Source organism: Cetorhinus maximus, chromosome 17, assembly GCF_964194155.1.
Source record: "Cetorhinus maximus chromosome 17, sCetMax3.hap1.1, whole genome shotgun sequence".
In the NCBI taxonomy this organism is placed as follows: domain Eukaryota; kingdom Metazoa; phylum Chordata; class Chondrichthyes; order Lamniformes; family Cetorhinidae; genus Cetorhinus; species Cetorhinus maximus.
This window is the reverse complement of record NC_135895.1, coordinates 65,731,824-65,746,193: the sequence shown is the minus strand read 5'-3', so window position 1 is coordinate 65,746,193 and position 14,370 is coordinate 65,731,824. Positions and strand designations below refer to the sequence as shown.

Sequence of the window (14,370 nt, the reverse complement as noted above, 5' to 3'; positions counted from 1 at the left end):
GGGGCAATATAGCGTGAAAAGCTGCCACTGCAGCCGGGGGGTAAAACTTCCTTTTTCCGGCCTGCTACCACACTTCGTGCAAATCTGGGACGTTTCTGCACTTCATTCCTGAACTTATGTTGTTTAACAAGATATGGAAAATAAAGCCATGAACAATAGTTCCAGATACAGAAAGACTGCAGGACAAGAGAGCACAGGTTCAAAATTGTGAGAAGTAAATTTAAAGGCTATATCTGGTGACACCACAACTGCAGAGGGCACTTACCCATATGTGGGCTGTTAAGAAACCTATATTCAATTACTTAATGGCATATTCTGTATGGTTTGTGTACTGTAGATTATTAATCACTAATAACCCAACTGACAGGGAAAACTGCACATGCATGACAAATGTGTGAATGTGTGAAGGTGCCAAGGACGCCTTCAAATCAGGAGGTCCATGAAAATTAAAATGTCAGAACACATTCTTCTTTATACCGAGTATATCCAAGTTTCCAGATGGCACTAAGTTAGAAAGCATAGTAAATTGTATAGATGAGAGCAGGAAGTTACAAGGGGAGACAATATACACAAATGGGCAAAACTACAGCAGATGGAGTTCAATGTAGGAAGGCGTGAGGTCATCCAATTTGGTTCAGAGAAAGGCAAATTGGAAAATGCTCCTAACAGTGAGACATTAGAAGCTGTGCACGAGCAAAGGGATTCAAGTATCCATGCACACAAAGCACCAAAACAACAACTTATATTTAGATAGCACCTTTAAAGTAATGAAACGCCTCAAGGCACTTCTCTGGAGCACTATAAAACTAAGTAAGAGACCGAGACACATTAGGAGATATTAAGTCAGGTGACCAAAAGCTGGGTCGAAGAGGTAAGTTTTAAGGAGTGTCTGAAAGGAGAGAAGTAAAGTAGAGAGGCAGAGAGGTGGGGGCGGGGCGGGGGGGATTTCCAGGGCTTTGGCCTTGGCGACTGAAGGCACGACCACCAATGGAGGAGCAAATGTAACTGGGAACGCATAAGAGGCCAGAATTAGAAGAGTGCAGATATCGTGGAGGTAGTGGGGTTGGAGGAGATTACAGAGATCGGGAGGAACAAGGCCGCGGAGGGGCTTGAAAACAAGGATGAGGATTTTAAAATCAAGATGTTGCTTGACTGGGAGCCAATGTAAGTCATCGAGTATTGGGGTGATGGGAAAAGAGGAATTGATGTGAGTTAAGACATGGGCAGCAGGGTATTGGATGGCCTCAAGTTTACAGAGGGTAGAATTTAGAAGACCAGCCAGGAGTGTGTTGGAATAGGAGTTGAGAGCTAGAAGACAGGTTCAAAAATAATCTAAAAGGCTAATGGAATATTCGTCTTTATCTCAAAGGTACTGAAATAAAAAACTGAAGAAGTGATACTTTAGTTGGATAGAGCCTTGGTCAGACCCCGCCTGGAATACTGCCTTCAATTTTGCAATTCAATTCCTGCACCTCAGGAAATATATATTGGCATTTCAACGTGGTGCAGCAGAGATTCATCAATACCAGGACTAAAAGGGTTACATTGTGAGGACAGGTTGCTGGTATTCTTGAGTTTAGACGATTGTGGGGTGTTTTCCTCAAGGTGTTGAAATGATAAAGGGATTCTGAATTCCTCTGATGGGGCTGGTCTTAAAATTAGAGCTAGGCCTGTTAGAAGCATAATTAAAAGGATTGTTTTCCATCAAAAGTGTAGTGGAAATCTGAAACTCTGGCACAGGTTTCGCTCCCAGGTCGGGTGCACAGAGATGGGAGAATTACCAGCTCTGCGAACTCAACCTTTAAAAATGGCAGCCTGCAGTTGGGATTTTGGTTCTGGCGGGGCAGGCTGGATTAAAATTCAGGCCCGCCATGCCCGGAACGAGTGCGAAGCTGTCAGGTGTGGAGATGGGCTGGGCAGAAGGCCGGCCTCAGTGCTCTGGCACTTTGTTGATTCAAATTTTAAAAACAATAAAACAAAAAACAGCCCTCCAGCCTCATCCCCCACTCCTCTCACCATATATCCCATCCATGCCAACCTATGTCACCTAATGTCCCCCACCACCCTCCTATGGCCCCTCATACCCTCTATGCCAACCCATGCTTCTCTACCCACTCCCAAGTCCCCTCATAACCCCTATGCCCCTCTACCCACCTCCCATGGCCTCTAATACCCCTTTTCCCCCCATGGCCCTATATAGCCCCATGCCAACTTAGTATCAATTCATGCCACCCATGACCCCTACTCATCACCCTTTGCTCTTAACCCCCTCTTGCCAACTCACCTAGTATCCTTTGACAGCTCCTTGACAGATTTGACAGTTCTGATAGTTCCTTGACAGCTTTGACAGTTTATTAACAGCTTTGACAGTTCTTTGATAGTTGCAATGAGTTTATGCAACAACCTCAAAGGGTTCCTGACCTCTCCCAAAGGTGTCCTAGGACCATATCCAAAGGGTTACCCTGGCTATCCAAACAAATTTACCAAGTTCAAACCAGTTCTTACCTGGTATAATTTGCACACTCTGGGTTTCACACTCCTAGCCTACCAAAATCCCGCTTCAGTGGAGGCAACTGGTCATTTAAATGGGCAGCTGCCCCCATAAACTGTGCATGCGCAAACCCTGGTCCGAATCCAGTCAGTCCTGCTCCCACAAAAAAAGGAAGTGCTGTGTTTGGGGTGGGGTCTTAAAATTTTCAGCCATTTTCCCCACGATGAAGAGGAGAGAGTCTCCATCAACGAAAAAATCTGGCCCTCTGTCTTTCCCCCTACTCATCTCAGTTCAATTTTGCTAAATCACATCACAGCTGATTAAATTGGCCTGTCCCCAATTAATAACTTTTACTCTTGGTCTGTCTTTGTTCTTTTCCATGACAACCATAAATTGAACTGCACGTTAAACTCTGTCAGCACAATAACTAGGGTGGGGTGAAAGGAGAGTGTGGGGCCAGTGTGAGGCCCATCATCTACATTTGACATGGTTGACCATTTGACTCCACTGCACCTCCTTTGGTGTCTGTAACCCAGACACCAGCCATATCTCTTCCAATACAGTCACTTCACTCCCCTAAACATTGGTCCTCCTGCACTTGCAAAGTAATATCAGAGGTAATAGGGAGATGGTGGAGTAGTTGTAATGTCACTGTGCTAGTGTTCCAGTGGCCAAGGATAATGTACTAAGGTCATGGGTTTAAATCCCACCATAGCAGCTGGAGGAATTTAAATTCAATAAATAAAATCTGCAATTGAAAGCTAGTCTCAGTAATGGTAGTAGAAATAATCATTGATTGTCGTAAATTCTGATTCACTTTAGGGAAGGAAATCTGCTATTCTAATCTGGTTTGGCCTACATGTGACTCGAGACCCATAATAATGTGATTGACTCTTAACTGCCCTCTGAAATGGCCTAACAAGTCATTCATTCAAGTGCAATTAGGTATGGAAAACAAATATTAGCCTTAGCAGCAACGCCCATATCCTGTGAAAGAATAAAAAAAGTACCCCAGGGCTACACCCCAAGTCCCCTCATACTCATCCCAAGCACTACAAGCTATGGAGATAACCAACTCTACCTTTCCACTTTAACCTAGCTATCACATCACTTTGCTGCTGCCAGTTCAATAGCAAGTCTTGGATGAGAAATTTCTTTCAGTTCAACATTGGCATAACTGGAACCTTCCATTTTGCCGCCCACCAGCATCTAGATCCTTCTGACTTGGATTTCATCAAGTTCCAAGGTGGTTTGACCTTGAGCTAAGCTTCTCACTGCACATCTCACCTATTCCACAGATCGCTTTCTTCCACCAATTGAACATACCCTGCTTATGCCCCTTGAATCTCCCTCACCACAAATATCTTATCCAGCTCTTATTCGCTAGACACCACCTCCTGTGCTACCGGATTGCTACTCATTCACTCTTTCCTCCACCATCTTCTGACTGCAATTCACGTGCTCTCTGGAGACTGCTCCCCATACACCACCACCACCCCCCCTCCACATTTTGCTGTCTCCTCCCCCCTGATTTTAAAAGACTCCTAAATACACTTATCATTCATCTTCCCTAGGGTTATTTTTTTTCTGAATTTGGAGACATGTGACATGCTCAGAAATGCTTTCCTTAAATTATTTTAAATTCAAATTACTGCTTGCTTACAGGTGACCAATATATAAGGTAAGAAATAGAAGCTAGAGTAGGCCATTAGGCCCTTTGAACCTGCTTCCTCATTCAACTCCACCTTCCTGCATGATCCCCATATAGCTTAATTCCCTTAGTATCAAAAAATCTATTGCTTTCTTGAATATACTCAACAACTGAGCATCCATAGCACTCTGAGGTAGAGAATCCCAACGATTCACAACCCTTTATTCTGAGGCTGTGACCCCAGCTTGGGGAAGCAGTTTGAACAAGCAACGCAGTTTTCATTTCAATGGCAGCCTCCATGACATTACAAAACACTTTAACTTAAATTTGACTCATGATTGTTATAATGGGTGGCATTAGTTCATTGAAATATACATCTGATGAACTGATTAAATAGTTTATCTCTAAATTGTAATTCAATGATTCATGAATAAGACTTTACAAAAGTAAACTGCAGGCACACACAAATGCATTATTACTTTTGTAAAACGTGTGGCTGGAATAAACAAGCTCAGTGAATTAAACTATGCCTTGAGCATAAAAAACTTGACAGTATAGTTCAGTGTTATTTGTGGATCGCAAAACTACACCATCACTTGTAGAAATAGCAGCACAGAAGGCCAATGTCAGTACTTGCTCTTCAACTGCATCTGCCCAATACATTTCCCTGCCTCCTTTTTTTAGTCTTCATGTTCAAATACTTATCCAAGTCCCTTTTAAATAAAGTTATAGTCTGTCTCAATAATTATTTGAGAAAAAGCATTCCATGTCTGACCACTGTTACTAGTTTTTGCATGTTTTCTAATCTGTCCCAAATTGGTATTATTGTAAGCAAACCAGAGTTATACTCCTGTCTAATGCTTGCTCTCAGATTAGCAAAAAAACGATAACTTTAGTGATAGTGGCACTTGCACATCAGTATGTGCCCAAACCTGCTTTGGAGGAATGCATACATGGTGGTATAAAGTAAGACCTTTAACAGTATGCTTGGCAGTATTTTTTAATTCATTGATGGGATGTAGGTGATGCTAGCTAGGCCAACATTTATTGTCCATCCCTAATTGCCCTTGAGAAGGTGGTGGTGAGCTGCCTTGAACCGCTGCATTCCATGTGGTTTAGGTACACCCACAGTGCTGTTAGGGAGGGAGTTCCAGGATTTTGACCCAGCAACAGTGAAGGAATGGCAATATATTTCCAAGTCAGGGTGGTGAGTGGCTTGGAGGGGAACTTGCAGATGGTGTGTTTGCTGTCCTTGTCCTTCTAGATGGTAGTGGTCGTGGGTTTAGAAGATGCAGTCTAAGGAGGCTTGGTGAGTTCCTGCAATGCATCTTGTAGATAGTACACAAGGCTGCAATTGTGCGTCGTTGGTGGAGAGAGTGAATGTTTGAGAATGGGATGCCAATCAAGTGGGCTGCATTATCCTGGATGGTGTCAAGCTTCTTGAGCGTTGTTGGAGCTGCACTCATCCAGGGAAGAGGAGAGTATTGCATCACACTCCTGACTTGTGCCTTGTAGATGGTGGACAGCCTTTTGAGAGTCAGGGGGTGAATTAATCTATGCAATATTCCTAGCCTCTGACCTCTCTTTAGCCACAGTATTTATATGGGTAGTCCAGATCAGTTTTTGGTCAGTAGTAACCCCCAGGATGTTGATAATGGGGGATTCAGTGATGGTAATGCCATTGAATGTCAAGGGGCGATGGTTGGATTCTCTCTCGTTGGAGATGGTCATTGCCTGGTACTTGCATGGTGCGAATGTTAGTTGCCACTTGTCAGCCTAAGCCTGGATATTGTTCTGGTCTTGCTGCATTTGGACATGGACTGCTTCAGTATCTGAGGAATCGTGAGTGGTGCTGAACATTGTGCAACCATCAGCGAACATCCCCACTTCTGACCTTATGATGGAAGGAAGGTCATTGCTGAAGCAGCTGAAGATGGTTGGACCTAGGACACTACCCTGAGGAACTCCTGCAGTGATGTCCTGGAGCTGAGATGACTGACCTCCAACAACAACGATCTTCCTTTGTGCTAGGTATGACTCCAACCAGTGGACCATTTCCCCCCTGATTCCCATTGACTCCAGTTTTGCTGGGGCTCCTTGATGCCACACTCGGTCAAATGCGGCCCTGATGTCAAGGGCAGTCATCCACACTTCACATCTGAAGTTCAGCTCTTTTGTTCACATTTGAACCATGAGGTCAGAGCTGAGTGGCCCTGGCAGAACCCAAACTGAGCGTCAGCGAGCAGGTAATTGCTAAGCAAGTGCTGCTTGATAACACTGTTAATGACCCCTTTCATCACTTTACTGATAATCGAGAGTAGGCTGATGGGGTGGTAATTGGCAGGGTTGGATTTGCCCTGCTTTTTGTGTACAGGGCATAGCTGGGCAATTTTCCACATAGCCGGGTAGATGCCAGTGCTGTACCTGTACTGGAACAGCTTGGCTAGAGGCACACAAGTTCTGGAGCACAAGTCTTCAGTACAATTGTCAGAATTTGTCAGGGCCCATAGCCTTTGCTATGCCTAGTGCCTTCAGCTGTGATATCATGTGGAGTGAATCGAATTGGCTGGAGACTGGCATCTGTGATGATACGGACCTCCAGAGGAGGCCTGGATGGATCCTCCACTTGGCATTTCTGGCTGAATATGATTGCGAAAGCTTCAGCCTTATCTTTTGCACTGATGTGACGGGCTCTCCTATCATTGAGGATGGGGATATTTGTGGAGCCTCCTCCTCCAGTGAGTTGTTTACTTGTCCACCACCATTCAGGACTAGATGTGGCAGGACTGCAGAGCTCAGACCTGATCCTTGGTTGTGGAATCTCTTAGCTCTGGCTATCACTTGCTGCTTATGCTGTTTGGCCCACAAGTAGTCCTGTGTTGTAGCTTCACCAGGTTGACAACCTCATTTGTTGGTATGCCTGGTGCTGCTCCTGGCATGCCCTTTTGCACTCTCCATTGGCATGATGGCAGCATACATGATGGCAGGTCAGAAGATTGAACAGAATATATACAAGAGCAAAGAATAGTCAAAAAATTGATAAGGAAGGAAAAATCAGAATATGAGAATGTAGCAATTACAGTTTTGGGAAATGTAGGACTGTAACTTTAAGAATAATCCTGTGATGTATGATCACATGATCTGTGCAAACCAATGTGTTAGCAGCGCAGGGAACCTCTACAGGAGAGTTCTTCTTTAGTTATAGAGTTTGATGCGGATTGTAGTTGCTACTGCTGTCTTGTAAACAAAGTTAAATGTGTCCACCAAAAAAGTATTCTGAAAGATCAACTCTATAACAAGCTGACAATGAGGATAAATCAGATTTGGTGCTGTACCTTGCCCAGCCATTGTGAGTATCTAAGCTCATTAGAAAGAAAAGAAGATATACTCATACAAAATTCCATAGTTTAGCAGACTCGATCCGTTTGATCCAACCACAGATGATTGGTCTTAATATATAGGATGTTTTGTTTTTCTTCCAAGCAAACAAAATCACGGGGGAGGAAAAGAAGAGAGCGATTCTCCTGGGTATTTGTGGGAGAAAAACCTACAGTTTAATTTGAAGCTTGATGACCCCTAGTACCCCAGATTCGAAGACTTTCAGTGAATTAATAGACCTCATTAAGGAAGATTTTCAACCCAAGCCCTCAGTCACAATGCAGAGGTTCAGGTTCAATTCACGGAATAGAGTCCCGGGAGAAACAATTGCTACCTACTTAGTGAAATTAAAACAACTAAAGGAATATTGTGATTTCAGTGAAACCCTGAATGACATGCTCAGAGATCGTTTAGTATGTGGTGTGCAGGAAGACACTATTCAGCGAAGATTGCTGGCTGAAGTGAATCTTGATTTTAAGAAAGCATCAGAGATAACGCTGGCGATGGAAAGCACTAAAAAGGATTCACAAGCAATTCAAGGGGCGCAAAATGGCACTGTGCTCCTAGTCGGGTGGGAACAGTCAGCCGAAAGTGATGCAAAGAGCCGGGACTCCGCTGCAAAGAAGGAAACAGCCACCGCTAACTGAAAAACGAAACAGCTTAGCAATTAAACCGGAAAATAATTTTCATCGATGTGGAAACAATCATTCTTATAGTGATTGGCAATTTTAAAAAGTAGAATGTTATTTTTGTCACAGAAGCGGACAGTGCAGAGTGAGACTTAAACAGGCCTCCAAACAACAAATGAAGTCCAATTAAGTCATTATTCAACATGAAAGTTGGGAAGGCAGAGCCAATATTTGTTACAGAGCAAGTGAATGGTAAACCATTAAAAATGGAAGTAGACACAGGTGCTTCTACCACTGTAATAGGAGAACACACTTTCAGATATTTAAATAAAGGTGCTCAACAATTAAATTTGGAACAAACATCTGCCAAGTTGAAAACGTACACAGGAAAAGGAATCCAAGTAAAAGGTATCACCAGAGCAACTGTTCATTATAGACACCAATCAGCACAGCTACCAGTGATGGTGGTAGAAGATGAAGGGTCAAGCCTTCTAGGGTGTGATTGGTTAAAGGAGATTAAATTAAACTGGTCCAAAATCTTCCAGTTGAGAGCAGGCAGACCAACAGAGCTGCTGAAACAATATGACGCTGTCTTCAAGGATGAACTGGGAAAAATCCAAGGCCCACAGGCCAAGATTTACATGGACCCAGAAGCAACCCCTTACTTCTTGAAAGCAAGACCGGTGCCATGTGCCCTGAGAGAGAAGGTTGACGCTGAGCTGAACCGGCTAGAGAGGCTGGGTGTCATAAAAGCGGTTCATTCTCAGAGTGGGAAGCACCCATAGTCCCAGTCCTTAAGCCAGGCCAGACCATCTGGATCTGTGGGGACGATAAAGCAGCCAAACTGGACAGGTACCCTATTCCCAAGGTTGAAGACCTATACACCAAACTAGCAAGAGGGACAACGTACAGAAAGCTTGACACGAGTCACGCCTATCAGCAACTGGAGCTGGATGACGCCTCCCGGGAATGAGGTACCTGATGTTAATGCGGTTCCAGAGAATGTGTTTCCTACAAAAGAATCTGAAGTCATGGAGCTGCAACGTTCCACATAGATCAGGAAACCGCCTGAAGGACTAAACTTGTAATTTCATGACTTGTGTCAATATCGTAATGTCATGAGATAAATATCCTTGTAAATGCAAAATGTATGGAAAAGTTAAATTAAAGGGGGAGAAATTTAGTAATTATAGTTTTGGGAAATGTAGACTGTAGCTTTAAGAATAATACTGTGATGTAAGATCACATGATCTGTGCAAACCAATGTGTTAACAATGCAGGAAACCTCCACTGGAGAGTTCTTCTTTAGTTATGAAGTTTGATGCACATGTGTAGTTGCTGCCGCTGTCTTGTAAGTAAAGTTAAATATGTTCACTAAGAAAAGCAGTCTGGAAGATCAACTCTATAACAGAGAGAAAGCTAGCTAGCTATATAGTAAGAGCCTCTATAGCTATTTAAAAAAGAAAAATTAAGAAAATGAGCGACGGTCTTATATAATGTGAGTCTGGGGAATTAATAATGGAAAATAAGGGGATGGCAGAGGAATTGAACTGGTATCTTGCATCAGTCTTCACTGTACATGATACAAGTATCATCCCAGAAATAGCTGTAAATCAGGAAATGGAAGGGAGAGAGGAACTCAGGAAAATTACAATCACCGGGGAAGTGGTACTGAGAAAATTGTTGGAGCTACGGGCTGACAAGTCCCTGGGTCCTGATGGACTTTATCCTAGGGTCTTAAAAGCAGTGGCTAGTGAGATGGTTCAGGCATTGATTTTAATTTTCCAAAATTCCCTAGATTTGGGAAAGGTTCCATTAGATTGGAAAATAGTGAATGTAACTCCTTTATTCAAAAGGGGAGGGAGACAGAAAGCAGGAAACTACAGGCCAGTTAGCCTAACATCTGTCACAGGGAAAATGTTAGGAGCTATTATTAAAGACATTATAACAGGGCATTTGGAAAAAATCAGGGCTATCAGGCAGTGTTAATGTGGTTTTGTGAAAGGAAATCATATTTAACCAATATATTGGAGTTCTTTGAAGAAATAACATATGCTGTGGATAAAGGGGAACCAGTGGGTGTACTGTATTTAGATTTCCAGAAGGTATTTGTTAAGGTGCCACATCAAAGGTTATTGCGGGAAAAAAAGCTCATGGTGTAGGGGGGAACATATTGGCATAGGTAGAAGATTGGCTGGCTAAAAGGAAACAGAAGGTATGCATAAATGGGTCTTTTTCTGGTTGGCAAAATGTAAGGAGTGCTGTGACATAGGTATTGGTGCTGGGGCCTCAACTTTTTACAATTTATATAAATGACTTGGATGAAGGGATTGAAGGTACAGTTGCTAAATTTGCTGATGATACAAAGATGGGTAGGATAGGAAATTGTAAAGAGGATGTAAGGAGGCTACAATAAGATAAAGATAGGTTAACTAAGTGTGTAAAGATCTAGCAAATGGAGTATAATGTCAGAAAATGTGAAATTGTTTATTTTGGCAGGAAGAATGAAAAAAAAAACATATTATCTAAATGGTGTGAGTTTGCAGAGCTCTAAGATGTAGAGTGATTTGGGTGTCCTAGTGCATGAATTGCAAAAAGCTAGTATGCAGGTACAGCCAGTAATTAGGAAAGCTAATAGAATGTTATAATTTATTTCGAGGGGAATTGAATACAAAAGTATGGAGGTTATGATTCAGTTATACAGGGCATTGGTGAGACCATATCTGGAGTATTATGTACAGTACTGGTCTCCTTATTTAAGGAAGAATGTAAATGGATTGGAAGCAGTTCAGAGAAGGTTTGCTAAACTAAAACCTGGATTGGATGGGTAGTCTGATGAGGAAAGGTTGAATGTTACAATCCCAGCTGAGGTTACCCCTGGACAAGCCTGATACCAGAGTGGAACCCAGCTTGATAGATCCTAACTTTTGTTTGTTTAGATACATGGAGAGTAGCCACTTAACAGAGGCACAGGAGTCAGCTGATGAACTTTTAACAAAAGAATAAAACATTTATTCAACAAGAAAGATGAACTATATTACAATACTCCTTCACCCACAACTATACCTCTGCAGATGTTTACAGGTTTGTAAGGATAACAGAAGTTACAAAAGCTATCTTATACTCTAATGTACACAGTAAATACACAGTACATGTAAATCTATGGCACGTGGTCAGACATACCACAATCTGAAATCAAGTAACAAATGCCACCTCAACTAGATGCTATGGATCTCTCCTCAGCTCCCCCCAGACGCTTGTCACACCATGAGCCAATCAGTCTCACTGAATTCCGTCTTTCACATGAGGGTTTCCATTCTCCACTCTCCAAGACCTCACCTTGGAATCTTCTCCCAAACCGACGCTTTCTCTCAGACGCCTTCCGCCAGGGTTCACCTCCAGGGTTTCCTGGGTCACCACATGCATTCAAGCTGTCTTCCACGTACTCTGTCTCTCTGACTCAGTCGTCAACAGTACACCACTGCTTTACATGCCCAATGCAAACAGTTACAGGCCCTCAGTTGTCTCTTTGAACCTTCTTGCCTCTTGCAAGCTATTCTCACTTTAAATCTGCTTTCTGCAGCTATTGTCTCTTTAAATCTGAGGCTTGGAGCCTTTCTCTCTGCCCCTCACTCTTAACTTCACTTAACAGGACATTTTTTCCGGGTTCCTGTCCTTCCTTTGGCTAGTAGGTCTTCTTTGGAATTTCCCTCTTCCACTCCCCTGGATTTTTGGGGTTTTTCTTTAGCTTGGAACTGGCTATCTGTCCCCTTTGCTCCAGTCTCTCCTGGCAGCAACTTTCAGAACCAATTGCACTCAAACAGCTTCTAAAACAACTGCTGTTTCTCTCCTTCTGCGTGTGGCTGGGAAGGACCTGCCTCCCTGGGCCCCTGTTGTTAGGCAACAGTCCAATCCTTTCACCCTTGTATGTTTACCTTCTCTTTAGGGGTTGTAAAACTCATTAGAAATGCAAGCACCTTTTTAAAGTGAAATTAACACTCCATTTGACCATTCTTAACACAGATATAGAAATACAAATCAAACTCAAACTTCAAAGCTAAATTTCATTCCTAGCACCCACAAATACCAATATAATTTATTTAAACTATCTCTATTTCCTAACATGGGACAGGCTAGGCTTGTATCCGCTGGAGTTTATAAAAGTAGGAGGTGACTTGATTGAAATATATAAGATCCTGAGGGGTCTTGAAGGGTCGATGTGGAGAGGATGTTTCCTTTTATGGGGGAATCTAGAATTAGGGGTCGCTATTTAAAAATAAGGGGTCACCCATTTAGGACAGAGATAAGGAGAGATTTTTTCTCGCAGAGGGTCTAGAGTCCTTGGAACTCCCATCCGCAAAAGGCAGTGGAAGCAGAGCCTTTGAATATTTTTAAGGCAGGACTAGATAGATTGGTGATAAGCAAGAGGGTGAAAGGTTATCAGGGGTAGGTGGGAATGTGGAGTTGAGGTTACATTCAGATCAGCCATGATTTTCTTGAATGGCGGAGCAGGCTCAAAGGGCCGAATGGCCTACTCCTGCTCCTAATTCATCTGTTCCCTTTGATTGACTGATCAAGATTGTGAACTCACTGAATTCATAGGAAAAGCACATATTATAACACCGTGCACTGGCAACAATACTGCAGCTGGCATGACATTCAGGTGCCACTAGCATTCAGTGCATTCACTCTGGAGCCTACACCATAAGCTGCAAAATCCTTATAAGCTTTAGTACCCAAAAGTAACTTTGCGTGACACACATTCTGGCAGCATTGAAGATAACAACCTGACTAGTATAAGCCTATCTATCCTAATACCAGGATAATAGATAACTGAATGACCTGACCTGATGTCAACGAGTAATTTTCCAGCGTACTTTTTGCTGATGCAGTAGCATAAAATAATCTATCCTAATAGTGCGGGATTCTGCTTGAGCTACTAATAGCAATGGATATTAAGATACAGGCCAGCGTCGAGTCTCGTTTACCTGTGGAACAGAATTGATCCAGAGTTTGGTTATGACTTTTCATCATCATGTTATTATACAAATCCCTTGACAAGGCTATTTTTTTAAATTTATTGTTTCATGGGATGTGGTAAGGCCAGCTTTTGTTGCCCAACCCTAAATGCCCTTGAACTGAGTGGCTTGCTAGGCCATTTCAGAGGGTAGTTAAGAGCCAACTACATTGCTGTGGGTCTGGAGTCACATGTCACATTAGGGGAGGCGATGGCATAGTAGTCTTGTCACTGGGCTAGTAATCCAGAAACCCACGGTAATGCTCTGGGGACCTGGGTTTGAATCCCACCACTGGCAGATGGTGGATTTGGATTCAATAAAATATCTAGAATTAAAAGTCTAATGATGACCATGAAGCCATTGTTGATTGTTGTAAAAACCCATCTGGTTCACTAATGCCCTTTAGTGAAGGAAATCTGCTGTCCTACATGTGACTCCAGATTCACCCACACCAATGTGGTTGGCTCTTAACTGCCCTCTGAACATGGCAGTTAAGGATGGACAATAAATGCTGGCCTAGCCAGCCATGAATGAATTAAAAAAGTGTGCCACAGGATGACAGATTTCCTTCCCTTCTAACAGTCAATGATAGTTTCATGGTCACCATTACTGAGACAGTCTTTATAATTCCAGATTTATTAATTGAATTTAAATTCCACCAGTGGAGGAATATCCCCAGGTACCTGGGTCTCTAGATTACAAATCCAACAACATTACCACTACTCCACCATCTTCTGCACTTTCAGGTGTAAGGCATTTTGATATTTTGAGTATTTCTGAGATGCTGTAAGGCCTCCCTTTGTTTCTTTTTACTACGTATTATCTTTATACTTGTGTCAAAATGTAATCACGTGTGAGGTGGACCAGCGTCCTGAGCTCAGAGCCGGGTGGTAGGAACATGGAGTGCAGAGGACATCAGACAAAGAGAGAAGATTTTTGACCGAAGACATCAACTCAGAGGCTTATATGGAACTTTTTTAAAAATAAAGGCTGGACAAGGATATGGACGCACACAAACACAGGCATAAGAGGACATGCCACTGGGGCAGTGGCTAATCTGCAGGCACCCTGATCACAGAAACGGAACTAGACAATGGTCTCTCGGGTATGTGTGAATGGCTTTCCTCCTGCCTTACCAAGGTACAGAAATCACATCCATTGCTGGCAGGGACCTGGAGACACCCCGCCTGCTGAAAGCAGGAA

General features: G+C 42.9%; 1 protein-coding gene across 2 annotated transcripts in view; it reads left to right on the top strand.

Moving 5' to 3' along the window:
- LOC144692468 (phosducin-like) overlaps positions 1–14,370 on the top strand; it is a 44,222-nt gene that overhangs the window by 19,625 nt on the left and 10,227 nt on the right. Inside the window, exon 2 of one of the 2 annotated variants that reach the window (XM_078561371.1) lies at positions 1,370–1,557. The exons of the other annotated variant lie outside the window; for it this stretch is intronic. The gene's annotated coding sequence lies outside the window, so the exon portion shown is untranslated. The remainder of the gene's footprint in view (positions 1–1,369; positions 1,558–14,370) is intronic. 2 annotated transcript variants of the gene reach the window in all.